A 23201-nucleotide genomic window follows, 5' to 3' on the forward strand; every position below is an offset into this window, starting at 1 on the left:
AATTAAAATTAAAAAGGTACAAAGAAAAATAAGCGAATAAAGGAATAAAAGTGGAGCGCGGAAGGACACGGTTAAACGGCAAAAAGGCGGGCTCATCACTCTCATCTATATACGCGTAGGAACCTCATCTAAAGACGCCGTTCTCCGCACAGCCTTAACCTCTTTCCGCGCTGAGCAATGCAGATGAAAATCTCGGCGTCCCTCGTTGCACCACCGCTGTCGTCGTCGTCCTCGTCGTCGTCTGCTAACAAGGGAGCAGCAGACGGCGCCGAAGCCGCGGCTGCTTTCGAGGCTGCTACCAGGCTTGGGTCATTGTTGCCTGCCTCGCTGCTCAATGCCACCTCTACCACCGTCGCCCTTTTTCAGGGCCCCGTTTCAAATTATGCAAATGATGTTCTCACGTTGTCGCGTCACGTGCCAGTCGCAGGCGTCAGCGACATGTTCTCCGCGCTCGACGCGATCTGTTCTCCCCGGTAATGATATGAGTCGAGGTATTGCCACCGCCGTGACCCCGCGCTGTGAGACGGGTCCGGTGCTTGCCAGTGACAGGCGTTCGCTCGCCCTTTCTTCGAAAGAACCGGTGACTCTCTCCATTTAGCTCGGAGCTGAAGCTCTACCTGTGAAGTGCTTGCGGTCAGTGTTTGACGGAATTAGCCGAGGTTTCCGGCTTCCCGTGAGACACAGTTTAACAAGTTATTCTCGAGTTGAGCAATAAAACTGTCGCCTTTTAATGCGAATTCGTTTGTTTTTCAAGTCAAAAAGTTCTCAGAAATAACAACTTGCGCAGCAAATAGCGTGAATGGACTATTAATATCAGACAATTTAAACAAGGCGTTCAGCTTTTGAAGATAATTTTTAGAAACTTTCAGCCATGTCACATTGTTATTCCATAAGTTTCTTGTTTTTGCTGGTGTGTACTAAAACACTAACACGTTGGGACAAGGTGGAACGGCTGAATGCTGACAATTTCTGGACGTATCATTGAACTGCTTGATAACAAGCAACATTTTGCACCTTTCTCAGGTGTACTTGTGTCATCTTATTGATGGCTAGACAGCAAGTCTTTCGTTCGCTGCGGTGCAAACGATGGCGTTGTCATAGTTCAGCGTCCTGATTTTTTTTTTTGTCGTGCATCTAACATGCTCTTTGCGTAGCTACTATGAGAGCTGCTACTACTAAAAGTGCCAGCAATGAAACAATGCTACGTATTCACACCTACTAAGGGCAGTAAATATAAATATCAGCATTGAAGACATTTTATAGGGATCAGGACGCTGAAAAAGTGAAGGAGGAATAGTATCGGAAGAGGTACACCTTCTAGTAAATAACGGAGGAGGCATAACAAGCGCACCACGCAGAGAATTTTATCCGTAGCTCGGCCGGACTTAATAAACCTCAAGCTAGCGCTGTCTACACTTTCCGGTGGTTACTGTTTTCAAAGCAGAAGAACCAACAATAAACCTTAGTGTACGAAACAACGCTACTTTTCACCACCAATAAGTATCCAGGAATAATGAACTTACCAAGTACCGCGCGAGGAAAACAAATGCCAGGAAAACGGACACACGCGGCTGAAGAAAAGAAAGAATGCAAGGAAAATGAAAGAGCAGGCTCGAGAATAATCAGATTGACATGACACAGATGCAAAAGAAGCGCTCGTTCGATCAGACCTGGTGCAAAAAGAAAGAAAAAGGGCTCTGAACGCGAGAAACCGAACACATCACACGGAAAGATCGGTGAGGAATTGAACGGCGACATTTCGTAAGCAGAAGAACGCAGGGAAGGAGATAGGCAAAATAAGAAACAGGCAGAGAGAAACGTGCTGACAGAAGGAAGAAAAAAAAAAAACGCTAGAAGAGGCGAGGATTAGGGACTGACAGTAATTCGGGTTTGGAAGTCCCCGGCCGTGTTCTCCAGAGATTACGGCGCTGAAAGGCGAACGAATTGGAAGCTGCTTCTCTCTGGCTCGCTTCTGGCTCCGTGCCGTTTCTGGCTGCAGTCGAGCCGCGCTCCTCATCTCGATGAGAGAGAGCCCGATGTTGGCGCCACCTAGTAGAGAACAAGAAGCGCCGCTCTCGCTGGCCCTGCTTTTCCTCTATCTCTCTCTATTCGGCTTCTTATTGGTTTCGGGCGTTATTCTTCCATTGTACCACTGTTCTTATGTTGGTCTTCTTAAGTATATTATTCTTCGAGCAAAGTTACTGTAGAGCCTCATGAGAAAGTTCACAAGTTTTTAAAGCATCAGTGCTCATGACTCTTGATAGAGCCGTCGTTCCATTATGCGCTCTCCAGATACTACGCTATGCTGTGACGCACTGCGTCAGTTGCTTGTGTTTCTTAGAAGAAGAAAGTATTTGTTCTTGCCTCCTTCCTGCTCAATATTATTTTTTGTAAATCTCTTATTTAATCTCAGAAAGGGAGCTCTCTACTACTTATATATATATATTATTTTAGGATAAGCATTACGGTAAGATGGATTGTTTATAACGCTGTTGAAGGCAAGATGGAACTGTTGGCATCTTTTGAACGCAATAAACACTTCTCTATCTTAAAGCTCAAAGTAATAGCGAATGTTATGTTTGTATTTCGCATATAAATATTTCTTCACTGACTATTCGCTTGCTTGCATGTTTGAAGCACATTTCAAGTTTGCGTTTTAAATTGACCTTCCCGTTTACTTGGAGGGAGCGATTGCAGAGCAATCAATCATACTTCACTGGTGCCCGTCTTCGCCACGAGGTTGATCGAGCCAGAAGTTGCCTATTATAGCAATGTGCAAATTAATGTGCGTCAGACATGTCCTATGACCTGCTTCTCAAAATTTTAAGTGCATTCGGCTTATGAGATGATAGAAAGTGACAATCAAAAATAAGTAAATAAATAAAGACTGCCTGCTATCTAGAGTAATTATCAGATTAGGTAATCTAAAGCATTCTCAATCTGTTGTACAAAATCAGGCACGACAATGATAGAGAGGTTCATTTACTTTTTAGACACGAGCGAGATATGTTTACTGGCACATGAAAATGCCGCAAATTAGTATCTCTTATCCTTGAATGACTTGCCGAAGTGTCGCACGCTGTCAAAATGGTTCCCATACGTGGTCTGCAAGTTGAATAAGTGTACTTAATGAAAAAAAAAACATCAAAGCACCTTTCCATTAACGTCATTGGGCCAACGAGTAATTAAATTTAATTTGCTTTGACACTTTCTTTTATCGAGAGCTAAAACGAATGCTTTGTCTTAACAACAGCCCCTGCTGAAGGGTCTCTAGTGAAATCGGCAACCGTGTTGCACGAAATTTTTTATCGATTATCTTGAAACGTTTCCTTGTGCGTCTTCCTTTTTTTAGCTACAGCACGAAAACGTGTCTAATACTAAGCCAAGCCAGCTGTTCTTAACAAAAAACTAATAATCGTAACACAAATTAAAAGAAGCAAAAAATAAAAAAGGCTAAGTTTCGTTATCACTGCTTCGTAGTCGAAAAATTTCCGTGCGAGCTCTAAGCCGCTGAAAAATGACGAACTGCCGGGAACCAGAAGCAAAGAGCAAATAAAGAAAAAAAAAACTTAGCCTTTTGGTAACAAGGGGAGCTTAGCGTAATCAACCAAACGGTAACAAGTAAACGCGCTACGAGCAACTGCCTCAAGGCCTGACAGGCCGGAGTGTCACGTTTTCTTTTTTTTTTTCTTAACGCTTGCTGCACGTCCCTGTAGACTTATGATATGTAAATTGCCTCCCGCGCGCTCCGAAACAAATTGTTCCCGCGCGAAGACAATGGTATAGTTAAGAGGAAAAGCCGTAGGGGATCGAAAAAAGAGGCACAGAAAAGCACGAACCACCTCGCTGTAGTAATCACCAAATTATGCACAACGTGGAGCTTCTGCTATGTATGTATACACTATAGAACGTGAGGCGATAATTTAAAACAAGACACTTAAAAGGAGGCACATGAACGGAGTCACGCCATTCACTCCTACATGGGCGCGTCTCGTCGTCAGGGCTTTTTTTTTTTGCGTCTGAGCTCGCGCGTGCTGTTCTGTGCAGCTCATCAAGTATTGAAACCCCTCTCTGCCACACGGTATACAAATTTTTAACGAGAGCCGATGCATTCTCGTTTAACAGGACAACATGTAGTTAATCTTTTATACGCCGTTCCCTCGTTGCGCTGGCTGAATGATTCATTCGTCTCATTCGGTCGTGTCTTTTCTTCTATTTTGCAGTTTTCTGTGCTTCACGCGATTTACAATTTAGAGCGAAAGCTACTGTCGAGATAACGTTAGTTACAGAAACTGAAGCCCAGCCCTAGTTGCTCAAGCCTTCACTGTGCGGTCTTCGGTACAGAGTGCACCCTCGATAATACGAACTGCATGTCCGCAAACATGCCGTGGCTTGTTATCTCCTCGAAAGTGCACACACAAGGAAACAAACACAGTAGTCTGACGAAAAGGTTCGTCGAGCCTTTCCCATAGACGTGAGACTGCATTGAGATTTGATGGTTTGGAAGAGACGCTCTTTCTCGAAGACACATTCTCTCTGGCAATCTTCTCGTTAATCTGAGCTTCCCGCAAACCTTAATTACATAGAGACTACATGCGCGGTGTGGCCTGACTACCTCGAAAAATTCGCGGGGGCTTAGCTTACGTAAAAAAAAAAAAAACATCTCACCAAACCGATACTACAGATTTAGCAGAGCCGGAAGCATCGTAAAATATCAGATGATTCTGTCAAAAGCGTTTCATGGCGTTTCAATGTTTTCTAGTAAATGATAAGGCGGAAAGTAACTATGTTTTTTTCATGTACCCATAAAAAATACATTCCCTTACAAAGCGCTTTCTTGCCAACTAAATGAAGAAGTTATTTTGTTGGTACAAAATAACTTCTTCATTTCGCAGTGTCGATTCCTATCGCAGTAGTTCAGAATAAGTTGCTAAGATGGTTTCATTAAAAAAGTCAGGCCCCGTGCCGGTACTAAGCAAATAGAAATCAGCCATCAGTGTATATAACATAAGTAATAAAAAAGCGTGCTTCCTCTGTTGATACGGATCCGTACTTTTTTTTACCTTTAGAATAAAGGAACGAAGAAACTTTGTCACAAAAAGCATTACACCGCTTTCATTTTGCACTATGCCTCTCAGTCTGAACGGGGATTCGTTGTGCGTCATGCTTCTAACTTCTTTGTTTGAAGTGTACTTGTTCCAACATCATATTATTATAGCACTCTATCGAACATCTGTACGGAGGGAGACGCGTTCACTTCAGACAAATAGTGCGCACAAATATTTTATACAATTCTGGTCCTGTTGCGTTGTGTGTTTAAACCATTAACGCTGACGAGAAAGTGCGAGAAGATCGATGAAAAGAGGAGTATTGCCTTTGAGTGGATGACCGACCCAATCGACCTGACTCGACAGCTCAGGATTAATCGGACTAATTGAATTAGCTGGAATGTGCGGCTCGAGATTAATGACAAAGCTACGACTATTTTCGGCACAAAGACACACGTGTTAAACAAACATCTTAAGAATTATTCGCGCATGTCTTTTCTTTAGTTATTTTTCACATCCACCACAGCGTGGAGCGCGAACACTTACTACATAAAACAGTCCGCCATACACACCGCGCGCTTCTACAGGCCCATTTGCGTTTCGAACTTATTCGTAAGGTTCCACTTACGAACATTTTATTGCGAAAGCAACTATATGGACACTCCAGGAGGCGCATTTCTACCGTCTTCGCCATGATATTCCGTATAAAGTCCAAGGGCGATAACATCGTCACCGCGGAGTAAAAACTTGCGAGGGGGAGCCGACAATGGCACTTCAATCTCGCGCGAGCAAGGTAGGAAAGCCGGGAGGAAGCGCGCCGTCTTTTGTCACACTTCCTCTTCGCACAGGACACAGTGCGCCGAGGGCTGATGGCTTTGCGTGCGCTGTGTTTTTGCTCTTTAGTTCGCGTTGAAGCGAGTGGCAGCACAAAGGTTAATTCGCTCGCTGCTGTACCGCGCTTCCTCGCGTGTTTTGACAGCGAGTTTCCGCAATCATCGAGGGAGATGTGTTCATTTTCGCTTGTGCGCGCGTGACACCATGCTTGTTAGTATAGTAAGTAAGCAAGTACTTACAAGTTTGCACTGTCGATAAAACTTCGCATAAGTATCTAATAATTTGCTATCGCAATTGGTGCTTCGCGTTACGGGTGAAACTGCGATTTCTTTTTTATGAAAATGCTCTACTTAGTGAAACTGACGAGTGTAAGAGTATAAACAGGCTTCTGTGCAACCATGCAAAGGTAACGGGGAATGAAGCAATGCAGTATAGCTCGTAATAATGAAAGGCCTTTTCAGGCTCAAAGCGACAAAAAATAAATAAAAGAAAGGTAAGGTTTCAAGATGAAGACGAGAGTTATTACTCGCCGATAGAAGCAAAATGAGGGTGAGGGGTATGGAGGGTGAATCCAGGGAGCGCTTCTCTGTAGACGCACGAGGTCCCGTCAAAAGCGGTGAGAAACTGCTCCAGCCTCGGCACGCGCGGAGACGCTCTGTCATGACCTCCCCCCCCACCTCCCTATCCCGCCTTTCGCCCCTTGTTGCAACCGACTAAAACGAACAGCCGTAGCACGGCAGGCTCCAATCTCTCCCGGCAGGGCTGCAGTGCACTCACAAGCACGCGCGCAAACACACACACACACACACACACACACACACACACACACACACACACACACACACACACACACACACACACACACACACACACACACACACACACACACACACACACACACACACACACACACACACACACACACACACACACACACACACACACACACACACACACACACACACACACACACACACACACACACACACACACACACACACACACACACACACACACACACACACACACACACACACACACACACACACACACACACACACACACACACACACACACACACACACACACACACACACACACACACACACACACACACACACACACACACACACACACACACACACACACACACACACACACACACACACACACACACACACACACACACACACACACACACACACACACACACACACACACACACACACACACACACACACACACACACACACACACACACACACACACACACACACACACACACACACACACACACACACACACACACACACACACACACACACACACACACACACACACACACACACACACGCACACACACACACACACACACACACACACACACACACACACACACACACACACACGCGCGCGCGCGCACGCACAACGGTCCGTGTGTGTGCGCGCGTGCACAGACGGGCCAGAGATGATCAAGAAATCGGTGGCGGAGACAGAAAGGAAAACGAATAACTAGGAGCGGGTTTCAGCAAGGGGAAACAGCATTGAGACAGCCGGGGGCTACAAAGGAGCCGCAGAATCCAAGATGGACTAGTTGCGAAACTGCGTGGATCTGAAAACAAAGCGTCATGCGCTGTGCTGCGATTACCTTGGTTACCAGCGTACGTGCCCAGAAGCAGACACCAAATATGAAAGAACCGCCAAAAATGAAGGGGAAATCAAATGGCAGTAATCAGGGGAAGCGCGCGAGTATATGATTCCTACCGTCTTTCGAGATTTCCGAGCTGGTTATTCTCCATTTTCTGTCTTTTCAATCTTGCAGAACCGCATGACTGTGAGAATTTGGCTTTTGTGCGCTTTGAAGCATGCCCGCCCGTTTTCGGCTAGTATAATGTTCTTCTGGACTTATCGCAGTCTTTGTCTCGTCGACTGGAGCTTCTGTATTTATAGGAACTACACTACTATGAAACACACACACGTTTCTTTTTTCTTTTTGCTTTTATCTGAAGGGGTTGTGGCCTTTCATATTTTTTTGTAGAGTATCTTGCTTCATATACCTCTTAATATTCAGTGATAGCGCTACAGAGGGAGAGCAGATGTCTTTCTCTTATAAACGCTCAGCTCCTCGACCCAATACGGTAGTGCGAATGCGGACATACACGAAAGACAGTCTGCCTCGTCATCATTCGCTATACTTTGAATGCACGCGAACGAATAGTTCTGTTCGCGTGCATCTGCAGCGTGCATCGCCTCCGCGTGCACTGAGAACTTGATAAGTGGCGAAGTATTGAAATCCTGCACGCCAATAAACAAATAGCTTCCTGCAAGAAGTAATCGAATATATTCATTGCCTTGTTGCTATTGAAAACGGCGTCCTAGGTATTGATTTTCGCGGACTTTATGCGGATGCCGAGCCTTCGTTCCGAAACTGCAAGAAGAAAAAGAGAAAGAAAGGCACATTGGTTTTTGACCAACAACCAACTGACGCCCTGCTCTTGCGCCAGAACCAGCACGAGCAAATCAATAACATAACATCCTTAACGGTGAATGCCCGCGCATATCATTGGCGGCACTGGCAACGGTGCCCCCCGAATCCCTCGGTGAGCGGAAGCGTAAACAAAGGCCTTGCCGTCGCCCGAGTGCAGGAAAGAAGGCTCTACGCCGCGCACGACATGTGACGTGCGCTCGCAGTCGCCCCGTCGAACGAATGCTCGTTCGCATTTTGCACGACCGACGACGGACGAGCCAGCCCTCGCATGCACGCGGTGAGCGCCAGAGCCTCCGCATGCCGCCGTGGCTCTGGCTAGCCTGACTGTTTTCCCTGCGCGACTTGCAGCGGGGTATATCCGCGAACTTTGATAGATGCGGCGCGCTTCCCCACTGCTGCCCCGATACACGCAACCGGCGCGTTGGCTGGCGTTCCGTTATGTATGAGAAAGGACCCGTCGCCGTTGCCGCCGCCTCCGATGCTTCCCTCTGAACGCGCCATATCTTACTCCGAACGCGCCGCACCGAAACAAATTCCTGAGATGCTGCAGACTGCGAGGATCTAACGCGCCTTTACTGAAGAGGACAGTGCGGGGACGCACGCTCGATAAATCGCCGTTCAGATATGCGTCGCGTCGTGTGCTGTCACGCTCCGCTTTGACGCGTGAGTCTTTTCGCCTATATATCGCTGGGCCGAGAATGAAGGGAACACTGAATTCCTCGGAATCCCTTCGGCATTGGCCACGCGCTTCGTAAAAAAAAAAAAAAAAAAAAGCACACACACATACACACACTGTAACCTGGCACTGTCGCACTTCAAATTCCTACAGCGACCTGGTATAGCAACACTTGCAGCAGCCGCTCAAGAACGACGTTTACGAGGCATTCGAGTCAAAATTTTTCGTCTGTAACGTGGTTTCCTTGGCTAGCGTGATTGGAGAATACAAGGGCAACAGTCAGACACTAAGCGCCATGACGTCCATAAATATCTTCTACCAGACTGTATTTGCTCCCTCTCGTTTTATTTTTTAGCGGCAAATAATTTGTAGAGGTCATTTAGCCAGTAGCGTTTTCAAGTGCTATAAGGCTATCACTCTACCGTCTCTAAGGTGTTTGCGCGCATAAGCAATGAGACATTACCTGTAGACGGCTGTAGTGACTGAACGATATCCCCGGTGGACTTTCTCTTGTTTCTTTAATCTTTCCGTCCCCGTTTCCCTTTCCCCAGTGTAGGGTAGCCAACCGGGCTCAGTCCTGGTTAACCTCCCTACCTTTCAGTTATCATTTGCTCTCTCTCATCTAAATAGATCCTTTTGCAAAACCTACTGTCACTGGTTGGTGTTGTAGCTTTCGCAGTGCTGCATGCTTTTAAAGTTTTGGCTGCGTTTCATAGAGAGACACGTCAACCATTTGAAGCGAGGGTGTCACTGCAGAAGACAGCAGATTTACGGCGTATGTATATAGCATTACGTTCCCATTTGTTCTCGGCGTTTTGTACGTAGAATACATTTCAGGATCCAGAACCAAGCTCGAACGGCGCCATACATATACATCGAACGTTCCCTCACACACTTTGACAAACGCCTCCATTGTCGTTTCGCGACGGCGGTGCATTGTTAAGGTGTTTGCGCGCATAAGCAATGAGACATTACCTGTACACGGCTGTATTCTTTAAAGGTAAGCATACGTACAACCACTTAATCGTTCTGAAGATCATCTAAATAGATCCTTTTGCAAAACCTACTGTCACTGGTTGGTGTTGTAGCTTTCGCAGTGCTGCATGTTTTTACAGTTTTGGCTGCGTTTCATAGAGAGACACATCAACCATTTGAAGCGAGGGTCTCACTGCAGAAGACAGTAGATGTACGGCGTATGTATATAGTAGTACGTTCCCATTTGTTCTCGGCGTTTTGTACGTAGAATACATTTCAGGATTCGGAACCAAGCTTGAACGGCGCCATACATATACATCGAACGTTCCCTCACACACTTTGACAAACGCCTCCATTGTCGTTTCGCGACGGCGGTGCATTGTCTTGTAAAGGCAAACGTGTGTCATCTACGGGTCTCATTGTTTGAACAGAGAAACCGGGTTCGCCGAAAACTCCGCCTCGTGTTGCCGCTGCGTGATCTCTCCTTGTCGTTATCTCGCTTGCTCCTTTGGCGGCCTGGTGTGCCTGTGTTTGAGTTCCATTTGAAGCGGGATTTATGTGCTCGGATTAGTGAACTCTCAGATGTTTGTTATACATTTTGTTGCTCTAAGCTCTCCGCCCTCGCCCCACTCTTTGCCTCTACTTGGTATGACAACGGGGTTTTTGTTCCTAAGGTGATTTGTGTTGACGCGGTCGGGTTGCTTAAGGTTTTCCAGGACAATAGATTTCTCCTCAGGAGCGTCGTACTTTCCGAAAACAACTCCCTGGTTCACGCCTGGATTCTTAAGATACTCCCTCCTCTTTCTTTTCATTTGTGACCTTTCTGTGAATCTTTCATTACAGTTTCCGGATGAACAAACATTCGCCGTATTTGAGCTTGGATTTAGCGCTCGCCTCCTATATTGGCCTGAGATTTGCAGGCGCGCACATTATTATGCCCCCCCCCCTCCCTCCCCTCCTTCTTACTTATTTGAATTATGGTCACCCTCTCAAATTCATTTCCCAGATTGCTGGCCAACCTGAAAGTAAGAGTTTGAAACGAAACCTTCAAGTTTGCTTCCATCGTTTCTTTTTTTTTTTCGTTTTTTTTAAAGCTACGTTCAACCTTTCCCTCCATCGGTCATAGTGGGCGAAAGTTCTCACGCGATTGGGCTAAGTCAGTAGCATGCACCTGCGATAGGTCACGATTCCCGGCTTTTCGCACCCATTATTGCGAGTAACACATTGGGCGTTTATGGTCATGCCTGTCTTTAAGATCAGTGCAGCAGGCAAAATTTTTACACCATTAAACTTATTCACTACTCTTTCTATGCATATAAACGTGCGTTCCCACTGCTTAATTTTATATTATGAGTACGTCACATGTTAGCAAGTAGTAATTAGGATAATAATGATAACTAAAATGCTTGTTTGTCAGATTTTCTCTATGTTTTATGCTTGCATTAACATGTGGGTCCCCCTTGAAACGATTCAGTGCCATAATTTCTGAAAATTATTTTATTACCTGCATGATGTAATCTGTCAGGGTGCACTGCTTCAATCCAAATTTCGTGTTTTCTTTATTCGGTTTACTTGTTGTTTAGTGTTCGCGTTTCGGGTTATTAGTTTTTTTTTCTGCCGTGTTTATTTTGCCACTTGCCTGAATTCACTTCCAAATGTAGTCTCTTGGCAACTTCTTCCTTAGGTTTACCGCGTTCGTGCCTTTAGGCTAAGCAACATTACCATGTGCGTTCAAATTACAATGCATAACTTATTTTAACAGGATGAGCTTGGGCACGACGATAATAACCGAATCTTACGCGTGCGTTCGCCAGTGTGAAAGATTCTCCGTGTTAGTACATATATAGGTGAGTTCGCTTCGGCGATGATAGAGTACACCACCGTGTCTGTAGACTGGTGATGAGATCGTGTTCATTTGCACGACGAATGTGATCCTCACATAGACTGTTCGTAAGTACTGAGAGACACCGCAAGAAATATAAATATATCGTAAAATAAAATCAACAAACTGCAAATCAATTCGCGATTAGACAACCCAGAAAAGAAACATTAGACTGAAAACTGCAAACATCGAGGAGATGCACTCACAAAGTATCAAACAGGGCACAGCTGGACCATACGAGCACGCTTTTCAACAGAACTTCTCAAGGTGTCTTCGTTTACAAGTATACATTTATGAAGTTTGCGCACAAAACTTATGCCATCTAAAGTAGACCATTTTATACGCATGATTCGTTATCATAACTTGAGGAAACAGTCGTCACTTGGAAAATTGGGTGTGATGCTTCATGAATGTCAACAATGACTTTTGAAATGCTACGAACAGAGATAAAAACGTTTCGTTCTCTTTTCACTTTCTCCATTTCAGGTATCCAGAATCCCAAGTGATGCAGACCCAGGCAAGAAGATCTCGACCAGGCCTTCTCTACAAGTCACCCATTATGCAAAAACAAGAAAAGTTGATATTTTTAACGGTGCACAGAGAATAAATAGCTTGTGTGCGTGTGCGCTTTCATTTAAAGTAAATAGAAAGTATTAGTTTACCCACTTTCACTGGAGCTAGTCTTTTTTTCATTTTATTCTGTTTTTTTTTGCTTCTGCAAATCGAGAGAAGGTCGTGTGAAGGCCCTTGATAAGGTTTGGTTCTTTGCAGAAAATAAATAAACTTGAGTGATTTTCAGGGATGTTGTCGCCTTTCTTGACGCGCAACCGTGTAATTTCATTGAATCATAGTTCTCTGTGACTGTTCTTTATTATTGATACCCGCGCGTTAAAAACAGGACTCAAAGAGGAGACGAAGACCCCACAAACGCAGGGTTACAGCTGGCATTTACCTACCCCAAGGTTACACAAGCAAGAACCATGAAACATCGACATTAATACCTGGAATGCGTGCCACCAATCCTCAGGCTAAGACACGTTTCTATTGCAGCGGTAATAAGAATCAAGAATCTCGAAACGAACTAGCCCATTTAAGAGCACTACTCGCTGATAATAGCCATGGTAACCGGAGCTGACAATAACAGCACCAAAATAAACGGTACTCTGTTCGGCGCACGTCACACTCGACACGCATACCCCTGTCACATTGGACATTTTAATGTCATTAGATCCAAGTTGTATTCCGTGCAACGAATGCCATTCGACCCCTAGTGGTGCGACACAGGAAAAATTGATGTCATTCGGTCATGATATCAATGGCGACGATTGCAAAAAAAAAAAATGGTGAGAAATGTGTAGAATGTCTGAAAAGTCAATCTATTTACTTTAATATAAATATGGGGCGTCGCTTCGCTGAAATAGCACGCATATAAAGCTCCTAATTCCAGAATTTCTGGCCACTATAAGACAGAACAAGGTTTGGCAAGCTTATTAGCCATAGCCAATAAATTGAAGACAAACAATGTGACGGACATGCCAGCGCTGGACGACGACGCTCAGTTGCAGTAGGTGAAGCGGTTAGTTGATGTGTGCGTTGCATTGCGAGCAAAGCATAATAATCAGAGGAAGAGGCTCGATTTGCCAAATAGATGCAGATGCCATTCGAGTCGCCCCAAAAAACGTGCATACAGGCGCCCGATTGTGTACAATATGGCCAGTAGTAAAGCAACGGCCGCCATACGCCACTGAAGTGGAGAGTACAAACATTTTGTGAAAGCCTGCCGTAGAGCTTTTCTCTATTTAATATAACAGATGCCTTAAATCACGCAAAATTAATTATCTCGTTACATGACTGCTTCGGAAATTATGAATGCTCAATGCCATATTTAGCCTTGTCTCTGCGTCAGAGGGTGTACATTCTCTTCGAGTGCGAAGCCAAATGAGTTTCTCAAACTCCTTTGATTGCGGAAGCCATTCTATTCGAATGACATTAAAACGTCCAGTGTGACAGGGATATAAGAGAGCGTTTTAAGAACAAACAGGCCAATTACTAATCCTCCACCTGCGCATGTGTGCCACGGTCTCAGTGTTCTAAACAGATAAACCACAACAGGAAGCACTACACGTTCTTGAAGGCACCTGTGGTAAGAGCAGCAATGTTCCCTTTTCTTAAACCGTGAATCATAGGGTCAGCTGTCAATATCGGGAGGGTCAAACGAAGCTTGACATTTTGATGATGTTGAGCAAAAGCTGACGGCAAAGACAAGAACCATAATGCTGCACTAATAAGAAATGGTAGTCTCATATTTGACGTTTAATAGGCAAGGAACAAAAATGGAACTTTCAGTGCGCAGTTTTCGCTCTTCATGACATGACTGGGAAAGCTATTTTGAAAAAACGTGAACAGAGACGAAATTTTTTTGAAAGAGCGAAGCAACATCCACCACCCGTAGACATAGCGCGCAAGGCTGGAAGAAGCTTGCGTTACGTCTGTGTGCGTGCAAGGCAGGTGTATCGCGATCACTTGCTGTTAAACTTGTTTTTATGATTCACCCAAACAACTTCGTAACCGTGTTGCTCCTACATTGAAAGAATAGCAACTATCGGTCACCGTATTCTCTGTATATATGGAAAAAAAATCCACCGTAGGTGTTTACCAATGTGAGAAAATTATAATCAAATACAACGAAGCTGTACCATGGATGCGATGCAATCTGAGTTATGACACCTTTCGGAACGTACTGGGAGCCTGTGTGCTCGATGCTTTTAGTGATGATTCATCACCGACGCCGTCACCACCGCAACTATACATGCTCGTAGCTGACTCCTAATGTGGAGCCGCTGAAACATGACGTCAGAAACAAACATTACGGACTACTGAAAAAAAAATATCGCACAAGGAAGTAGTTATCTATCTGTGTAATGTGCACGCAAGGTAACTTTTTTTGAAGCTATGTCTTGATTGACAACTTCACGTGGATTCGGCGTACGCGGGATCCGGGTACTTATCTGGCCTGGTGATAAAAAAAAGGGAGGGGTGCAGGGCTATTTCACATTTCTAGAGCGTCGTAGAGTCGTAAAAGTTGTCGAAAAGTAGGTCTCAACGATATAAGAAGCGAGCATCAATCGCCGAGTAGGTAAAATAGCGTTGCGCTCGTAACAGTCAGCAATATAGTCGTAAGTTAACTTCATTTCACAATAAGCGGCACTTTCTCTGGTATCGGCCCACCCGGTACCCTGGTCAACAACAACAAAAAAAAATTCGCAATTTCGACCGAAAGGCGGAATATCAATTGCGATAGCAAATTAGTGGACAGCTATACAAAATAAGGAGCATAGTTTTATCGGCCATATGAAGTTGTAAACATTCCCTCGCTAACTAAATTGACAAGCATAGTGTCGCACGCGCACGAGCAAACAGGAACACATCTCACTAGATGACCTTGGAAACTCGCGGTCAAAACGCTGGAGCGAGGCAGCGCGGCAGCAGCAGCGAGTGAATTGATGTCCGTGCTGCCTCTCACTTCAACGGGAAAACACAGCGCATACGAAGCTATCAGCACTCGGCGCACTGCGTAGTCATGGCAGGTCGCTTTCAAGATAAGGGACGCGCGGGGCCGCGTCATACGAAGCAGACGCCGGAGCAGAATGAGATTGAGCCGCCATCGTCGGCTACGTCTCGCATGTTTTCACTCATAAATACAGCACACGGCGCGCGGCGATGACATTATCACCCTTGGATTTTATACGGAACATCACGGCGACGCCAACGGCGGCGATTACTGAAGAACTGCGCCTGAGGTGTTCATGCAATTGCTATCGCAATATAAGAAAATAAATAAAAACAGGACGCGTCAACCAATGTCGATGCGAAAGAGCGCAACGTTAAAAAAAAGGAAAAAGAGAAGGGAATGAAACAACTCGACACGAAGAAAATAAAAAGAAGGCCCGGGAAAGAAATATAAGGTACGTGTGACTGTGAAACGAAGAAAATAATTCAAATAATGCAAAAATAGCATGCAAATTATGCAACATTGCATCATTTTTAATTCCCTAATTTTAGTTCACACATATACATATGCCACGTACGTCATTGCAACCTTGCCTTCTTTCGGGTCAGAAGTCGTTGACACGCTTTTCTTTTTTTAAATCGATGATAATTGCAATTCAGGACAGAAAATAGGCCGCCAGTCCATGCTTTGAAAGTGGATGTCTAGCGAAGCTGTTGCCGACGTTAGACAAGCACGACCGACGTTAGACGATTTTAAACAAGCGCCACCACAACAAGGCACGTATGTCACGCGGTCACGCATGTGTGCGGAAGTGCAGCATACATGCTCATTCCTCTAGGGCTTAGGCGAGCGCAAGCGCCTTATTGAACTAATTCGATTAAATTGTGAGTAAATTGCGTCACAGAATTCGAGAAGTACGACTTACACACAAGCTGCCGACGTGAAAGCTTCGGCTTGTAATTTTTCGGTTACGAGGGAGCCCTTTTCCAGGTGCCGTTTGAGGTCTGTCTTAGGGGCCTCGGCCGCTAGGTGGAGGTACGGTTTTTGGACAGTGTTTTCCATAACGTTGATTGGGGTCGCAGCACACGCTGTGCGACAGATGCAACGCTCGAAGCGCCCGCGCATCAGGGACAGGTACACTGTGCACACACGTAGGTCACGTGCGCACGCACGTATGTGGAAGTTCAGCATATATCCTCATTTTCCTAGGCCCTACGCCAAGTGCAAGTGCGTTGTTGAATTAATTTAATGCGTAGAACCTTCCCCGGCCCACACAACAAACTATCCCGAGCGCAGGCTACAACTTTCCGCCTGCTACAAACCAATACTTACCCATCGTTACAACTTTATAACAAGATCTACCCAGACATTTACCCCAATCCCACGTGCCATATCTGCAAGGCACAGCCAGCCACACTTCCACACATGCTTTGGGACTGTACACACCAATACCCCGACACTAACCCCACGACCCTCTCGTCGAGATGGCACGCTGCCCTGCGTAGCCCCAACCTTGACGACCAACTCTGGGCGACCCAGCAGGCCTGCGAGGCGGCGAAGAGGCAACACCTCGACGTCCCCACGTGGGAGGCCTAGGCCCAGCCACCATCTCTTGCTGGTTTCAATAAAGTTTATTCAGTCAGTCAGTCAGTGAAAGTAAATTGCGCCAGAACATTCGTAAAGTATGAATAACATAAATGCTGCATACGTGATAGATTGCGATTGTAATTTGAATATGCGAGAATAACGGCAACGTCATGTGACGATACCACCTGATGACGTCATCTTGTCAAACGTGACGTCACGCGACTACGTCTCTGTCAAGTTATGATGTCTTCTGATGACATCATGTGAGGCCTCTTGGAGAAGCAGCATAATGTGCGCTTCCCGCTTCTCACGGTCTCCGCAATCGGCCAACATTTTTGTGGGCCGATCGGAAGGGGCGCGGACGCCAGAAATCTCGTCCAACTAGAGGTCAACAGCTTCGTTGTAAAATATTTAGGACTGCCACACAGGTTGTGTTGCTGAATGATATCGATCCCGCCGCCGCACGCCGGTCTTCGCCGCACGAAAAAGACTACGCAGCTCTCCTTAATGGCTTTTCTTCAAAGCAATTGCCAGCAGGAATTTTATGTGTGTAGTCAGTGCCGCTATAATATCAACAGGAACAACAGCGTGGCGACTTCGTTAAATCGATCAGGCTTGACAGCCCTACGCAACCCTTGAATGGTCGGAAGTATATTTTCGCTAAAGTAGCTCCTCACACGCCATTTCATGCTATAGGCATGATTGCCGAGCTAGGGGGAACTTGTCTCATTCAGTGTATGCCATCTACGACATCTCTCCGCAATCCCATGTGCTCACGCGCAATGCATATCTCCATGTTTCCTACAAAGATCTGACTTTATTTCGTGCACAAGCGTCAGTCACTCACATCATGGAAGGGAAATCTTGGTTGAGTTTCCGGTCACGTGAAGAAATCAGTTAGCTGTCGGAGAGCTTCCTGAACCATTGTAGCCTCTCTGGCAAGTGCTAGTCATTTGCTAGTGCGATGCGATGATGCTACCATCAACATTGGCCAGGACATGGGGATCGAATGGTGAGTTATAGTGGTGAATGGGAACATTTCAGCCAGAAATATAATCACCATTTAGTGCCTTACAAGAAAATCTAGTACCGTGTTCAAAAAGCTAGCCTTACATTAGAGTGTTTCATTAATTAGGTGGCCGGCGTTGTGGTTGCCCGGTATTCGTGGCAGTGATGACATGATGTCAAGACCGCCGTGGTAATGGAGAACCACGGATGGCACTGGCGTAAAAGAGGTCTGGTGAATGCGCACTAATGTTTTAGCAATATTACTATGTCATCGATTGTGGACTGTGCTCCTGCAGTTAACGGCGCATTCACATAGAAAACCGCTTCTTTCTATTCGGATGGAAATAAACGTCCGCTTTAGTTGATTAACAATAACAAGGAACAGGACTACAAACTATTCTGATCCGCGATTCTTTCTTTTTTGAGCTGCGTTTTTTTATGGAGACTTTCGTATGCAGTACACTGATTCGGTATGTTTTCTGCCCAAACCAAACACAAATTCCACGTAATTCACGTATATTTGCATATATACCGTAATAACTATATGGAGGGTACTGACACTATATGGAATTGTTGGACAACACAAGGAATAGTTTCAGTGTAGTGAAAGAGAGCTTAAATTGTGCCCTGCCCGTCTATGAAAAGAGCAATGGTCTCACTCGACACAAGCCACCGACGAGAGGTGGGTGACCCTCCGCGTTCTCTCTGTACCTAGATGTTTCGGGCTGAAGTCATGGGCACTCATCATCGGGGCACTCATTTTCGTTTACTGTGCGGTAATAACTCCCTTTGTTTGGTGAGCATCAATCAAGTTCAGCATCTTCGCGGGGCAGAATGAAATCGGGCGGCGTCCGAGAAGGGTGGTGGGAGTCGTTGCACCGCTGCCTAGCCTCTTCACGTCAAGCACGCCCGTCGACTCAAAACGTGAGTCACGCTACGTTCCCCCTGACTGAAGATAAGAACGCCCACGCTGTGCTCTGACCCAGGACGACGATACCGAGGAAGGGACACGCTACGCGGATGTCCGTCACTGTCCACTCACGTCAAGCAGCCGCCGCAGCCAAGTCTCCTCCGCCCACGCCGCCAAACGCGATGTGAGCGATACGAGACGGACCCTAAATTAATAAGTACATGAGCACACAAAGCGGTGAAGTCGCTCCGAATATACCTTCTCGTGACTGTCTGTTTTCAAAGTGTAATGAGGGAGAAGGAGCAATATGCGCTGAAGGTAATCTGCTGTAAGCTGTTGATTAATGAGAATATGAATGAATGAATGAAGAAACATAAATGTGAATACTTTTCATGGTCATCGTCTTCAGTCATTTCACATCACCTGAATTCCCTTTGAAGTCTGGTTTTCCAACAATTGCCCTCAGCATGTCCCAAGAAAAATGTGGCGGTCTCCTGGAGCAGAAGTGGGAGCCGTGAAACGATGGTCGAATCAGAGGGATGGATAAATTTTTTTATGGGGCCAGCTGTGAGCGACGATTTAATTCAGCGTCACAAGCGATGCTCCTGCTCGCAGCCATATCGGGATAATTCAAAGAGAACGTCAAGGGAAAACTCCGGTCACGTACATCTATCTCAACCATAACACCTGTAAGTGCTGCTCTCACGTGTACATTGTGTCTAGAGAAGCTTGGTTTTCTGCAACTGAGTATAGGAAAGGTGTGCAGCGTCCTTTGGTCGGATTTGACCGGAGGCACGGCGATAACAAGACGCGACCTGAAGAGGTACCGATTTGAGCGAAATGAATCGTTAAAATATACTGGTCCAGATTGCTGTTGCCTACTATAATATTGCAGGAAAGCACATTGTGGCCCTTATGCGTATTTCTATATAAGCAATGTAAAAGCAAGGTGATACAGTGGAGTCGTCCACGTACTGTTCTACAGCTCTCAAGCACGAATCTTATGCCTTTAGAACTCTATTAGATAAACGAGAGATGCTACGTACCTCCGAGTTCTCATAGGCGACTATAGATTCACCAGCCCACCCTACTAGAGCAATTATTTTCTTTTCATTTTTATATTTTACTTTAAAGAAGATGACCGTGTGCTCGAACTAAAGTTGTGGATAAGCTCGTCGTTAGAACTCACTGGCAAAGGCTTCTTTCTTCAGCTTGAGTTGCCGAACGCCAGCGAGCAGAAGCACGCAAACTTCCGCGATGAATCTTTTCTGTCATTGTTTTATTTATTTTCTGGGTCGGGCGATCGCGTGTCTATGTGTGTGATCTTCGGCTTCCGTCTGTGAAAACAGACCATCTCGTCCGGTTCTCGGTGGCTGCATATTTGCGGAGCAAATACAGTCTCCCTGCTCGCCTCATTTAAATATGTACAGTGTAGTAACATCGCGGAGGACTTCAAAGCAACGAAGCCAGTCGCTGGTGAGCCGAGGTAGGCTTCAGGATGTGGAAAGTTGAGTACAAGACTAAATTTGAGTTTATATTGGGAGCTGTGGCTTTGCGTTTTTGGAGGCCAAAAAGAATCGAAGTGTAGGCGCAGCCACTAGAGCATGTTTGCGTTTGATTTGGGATCGAGTGCTAACAATCCTTATTCGACTTCCTCTCTTTTTTCTTGCTGAGACAACTTGTGTTTGCAATAAAGTTGTATACCAAAAGACCGCAAGCTTATGTCCGTGGTATAAATTTATAATTTTGTGGCATTTAGGCTGCGCAACCTTGTTTTTTCGTTAGCTCCTTTATCAAACAGTCAAAAATTGCTGTCAGATTATCAGCATTTGTTCCTATACCATTTTAAAGAGGATAACTATTTTTATAAATATCTGTGCCCTTCTATAACCAACGTGTGCATCAAGAAAGGAAAACCGGATGAGACAATATTTTTAATATAAAACAAATAATGAGCAAAACAATGGAATTGATTGCAGAAAAATAAGCTTTTATTTTAACGTTCTTCCTGCAGAACTACAGAAAAGTCCTGTCATTAAAATATCAACAAACTCTCATCATAAGGAAGACCAAATACCATGCAATACTATAAATTAGTCTAGAAAGTCTAAGCATCGAGAAGAGGCGCATGCTCTAATTACAAAGCTACGCATTCTCGTTTTAGTCAAATCGGTAATGTTTCTTTTGATGTTCACTATCTCAATTTCAGGTTTATAAAAAAAATAAATTCGTGCGTTTATTCTACCATTAATAAAACTACTGTGTTTTCACGTTCACCTAACTGTATCGCGCTGGCAAATATCAGTTCTGCAACCTTATGACATGCGATCGAGACGAAAATATTTAGTTAATTTGGGTTTAATGGCGCAAAAGCGACTAAAGCCATGCTGCGCAAGCCACAAGATATTAAGAAATCAAATGTTAAAGCATCGAAAGCTGCTTTATTTATAGTGTGCACAAAAAACCTCTTTCTTCTAAAAAGCTCAATAAGTCAGTGAAGGGCAGTAGCGGTTCATCTCCGAGTAATAAGGCGGGGTGTAAAGGTATGTGCAAGTTGTATAGATTGTGTAAAAGCTTCCGTCTCCGTGTTTCAGTGTTTGGACATGTCATAGTAATGTGCATTACTGTGAGTGGCTCATGGCATTCCTCGCAAGTTGGCGGGTTGGTTGGTGGTCTTGTGGAATGTCTTTTTTCTTTAGATGTGTTAGTGTCCAGTCATATGGCTGTGAAAAGTTCTACCATGGGGGCAATCTTAGTGGCCTTTCAGCAACCTGCAGGACCTCATGAGGGACTTCATAAGTCTGACAGTATTCTTCGTGTCTTAAGATCAGTGGCCGAATCATGTTCGGTTTTGAAGTAGAAAACTGCGTGTCAGGTGTGTATGCTCTATTCGAAGTCGACAAAGGATCACCTCATAGAAGCGTTGCTAATGACTGCACGACTTCCACTCACCAACAGGGGTTTTATTGTGTGTAACTTGTTATTTATGCAAGTGTCCCATTCTAGTTGCCACTTTTATGGCAGGGCCTTATGAATCGCCCGGATACTGTCTTTGTAGGGAAGTGTTGTTTGCGTTATAACTTTGTGCCGTGCCATGAACGCGCATCTATCTGCTGCTTCATTCCCTGGTATCCCAACATGGCTTGGGACCCAGCAGAATCGTAACGTTCTTCCGTATTTGTTATAGGCCAACATGTTTAGGATGTCGCTAAGTAGGGGTTCAGACGCGGAGTTAAAGTTTAGAGCTTTGAGTGCGCTTAACGAATCGGTATATATGATAGCATTTATCTGCTTATCGCTGGTAATTTTTTTTTACTGCCGTCCATATCGCAGAAACTTCGGGGGTGAACACTGAAGAAAAATTATTTATCCGAATGATATTTTGCCAGTTTTTTGTTATTATTCGGACACTACATATCCTTGTGTTTTGGAGCCGTCAGTCTAAAATATCGTGCAATTTTTATATTTTTTCTTGAATAGCTCGGAACTCTTGTATTATGTGTTCTTGTGGAATGTCTTTTTTTCTTTAGATATGTTAGTGTCCAGTCACATAGCTGTGAAAAGTTGTACCATGGGGGCAATCTTGGCGGCCTTATAGCAACCTGCAGGACCTCATGAGGGACTTCACAAGTCTGACAGTATTCTTCGTGTCTTAAGACCAGTGACCGAATCATGTTCGGTTTGTTTGTATAGTGTATCCGTGATTTGCACTGTGTTACGATGCTGTAGCATATATGTTGTGGTGATAACCGAATTCTCAGTATGTAGGAAAGTGTAAGTAGTGCTCTGCGGTGCTGTAAGGACGGCTCATTGCAGTCAACGTATAAAATTTGGAAAGGTGATTTTCTGTAGCCACCGCTCACCAGTCGTAGGCCAAGATTGCGAACTGGATCAAGTCGCTTAATGTAGGATTGCCTAGCTGCACCATAAACTACACTACCGTGGTCGAGTATGCTACGCACAAGAGACCGGTATATACGTAATAGGCATGTTCGGTCAGATCCCCAGTGCTTGTGCGATAAAACCTTGAGGATATTTAGTGATTTATTTGCTTTTATTTTAGTTGCGTTAATGTGGGCAAGGAAATTCAGTTTTGTGTCAAACGTTACGCCTAAAAATTTGTAGTCTTCTTTGACCGGCAGTGTTGTACCATACAAGGTGAGAACTCGAGTGCAGTGTAACCCTCGCTTCTAGGAAAAGAGAACTGTAACAGTTTTGTGTGTTGAAAAACGGAACCCATTTTTGTCAGCCAATTGTGTGAGATTATTTATAGTTATTTGTA

General features: G+C 44.9%; 1 protein-coding gene across 1 annotated transcript in view; it reads left to right on the forward strand.

Annotated features, from left to right (window-relative positions):
- Nucleotides 1-12701, forward strand: part of LOC142572019 (uncharacterized) — a 31977-nt gene extending 19276 nt beyond the window's left edge. The window contains exon 2 of the mRNA XM_075680812.1: nt 12390-12701. The gene's annotated coding sequence lies outside the window, so the exon portion shown is untranslated. The remainder of the gene's footprint in view (nt 1-12389) is intronic.
- Nucleotides 12702-23201: the final 10500 nt, after the last annotated feature.

This window comes from Dermacentor variabilis, chromosome 2, assembly GCF_050947875.1.
Source record: "Dermacentor variabilis isolate Ectoservices chromosome 2, ASM5094787v1, whole genome shotgun sequence".
Lineage (NCBI taxonomy): Eukaryota > Metazoa > Arthropoda > Arachnida > Ixodida > Ixodidae > Dermacentor > Dermacentor variabilis.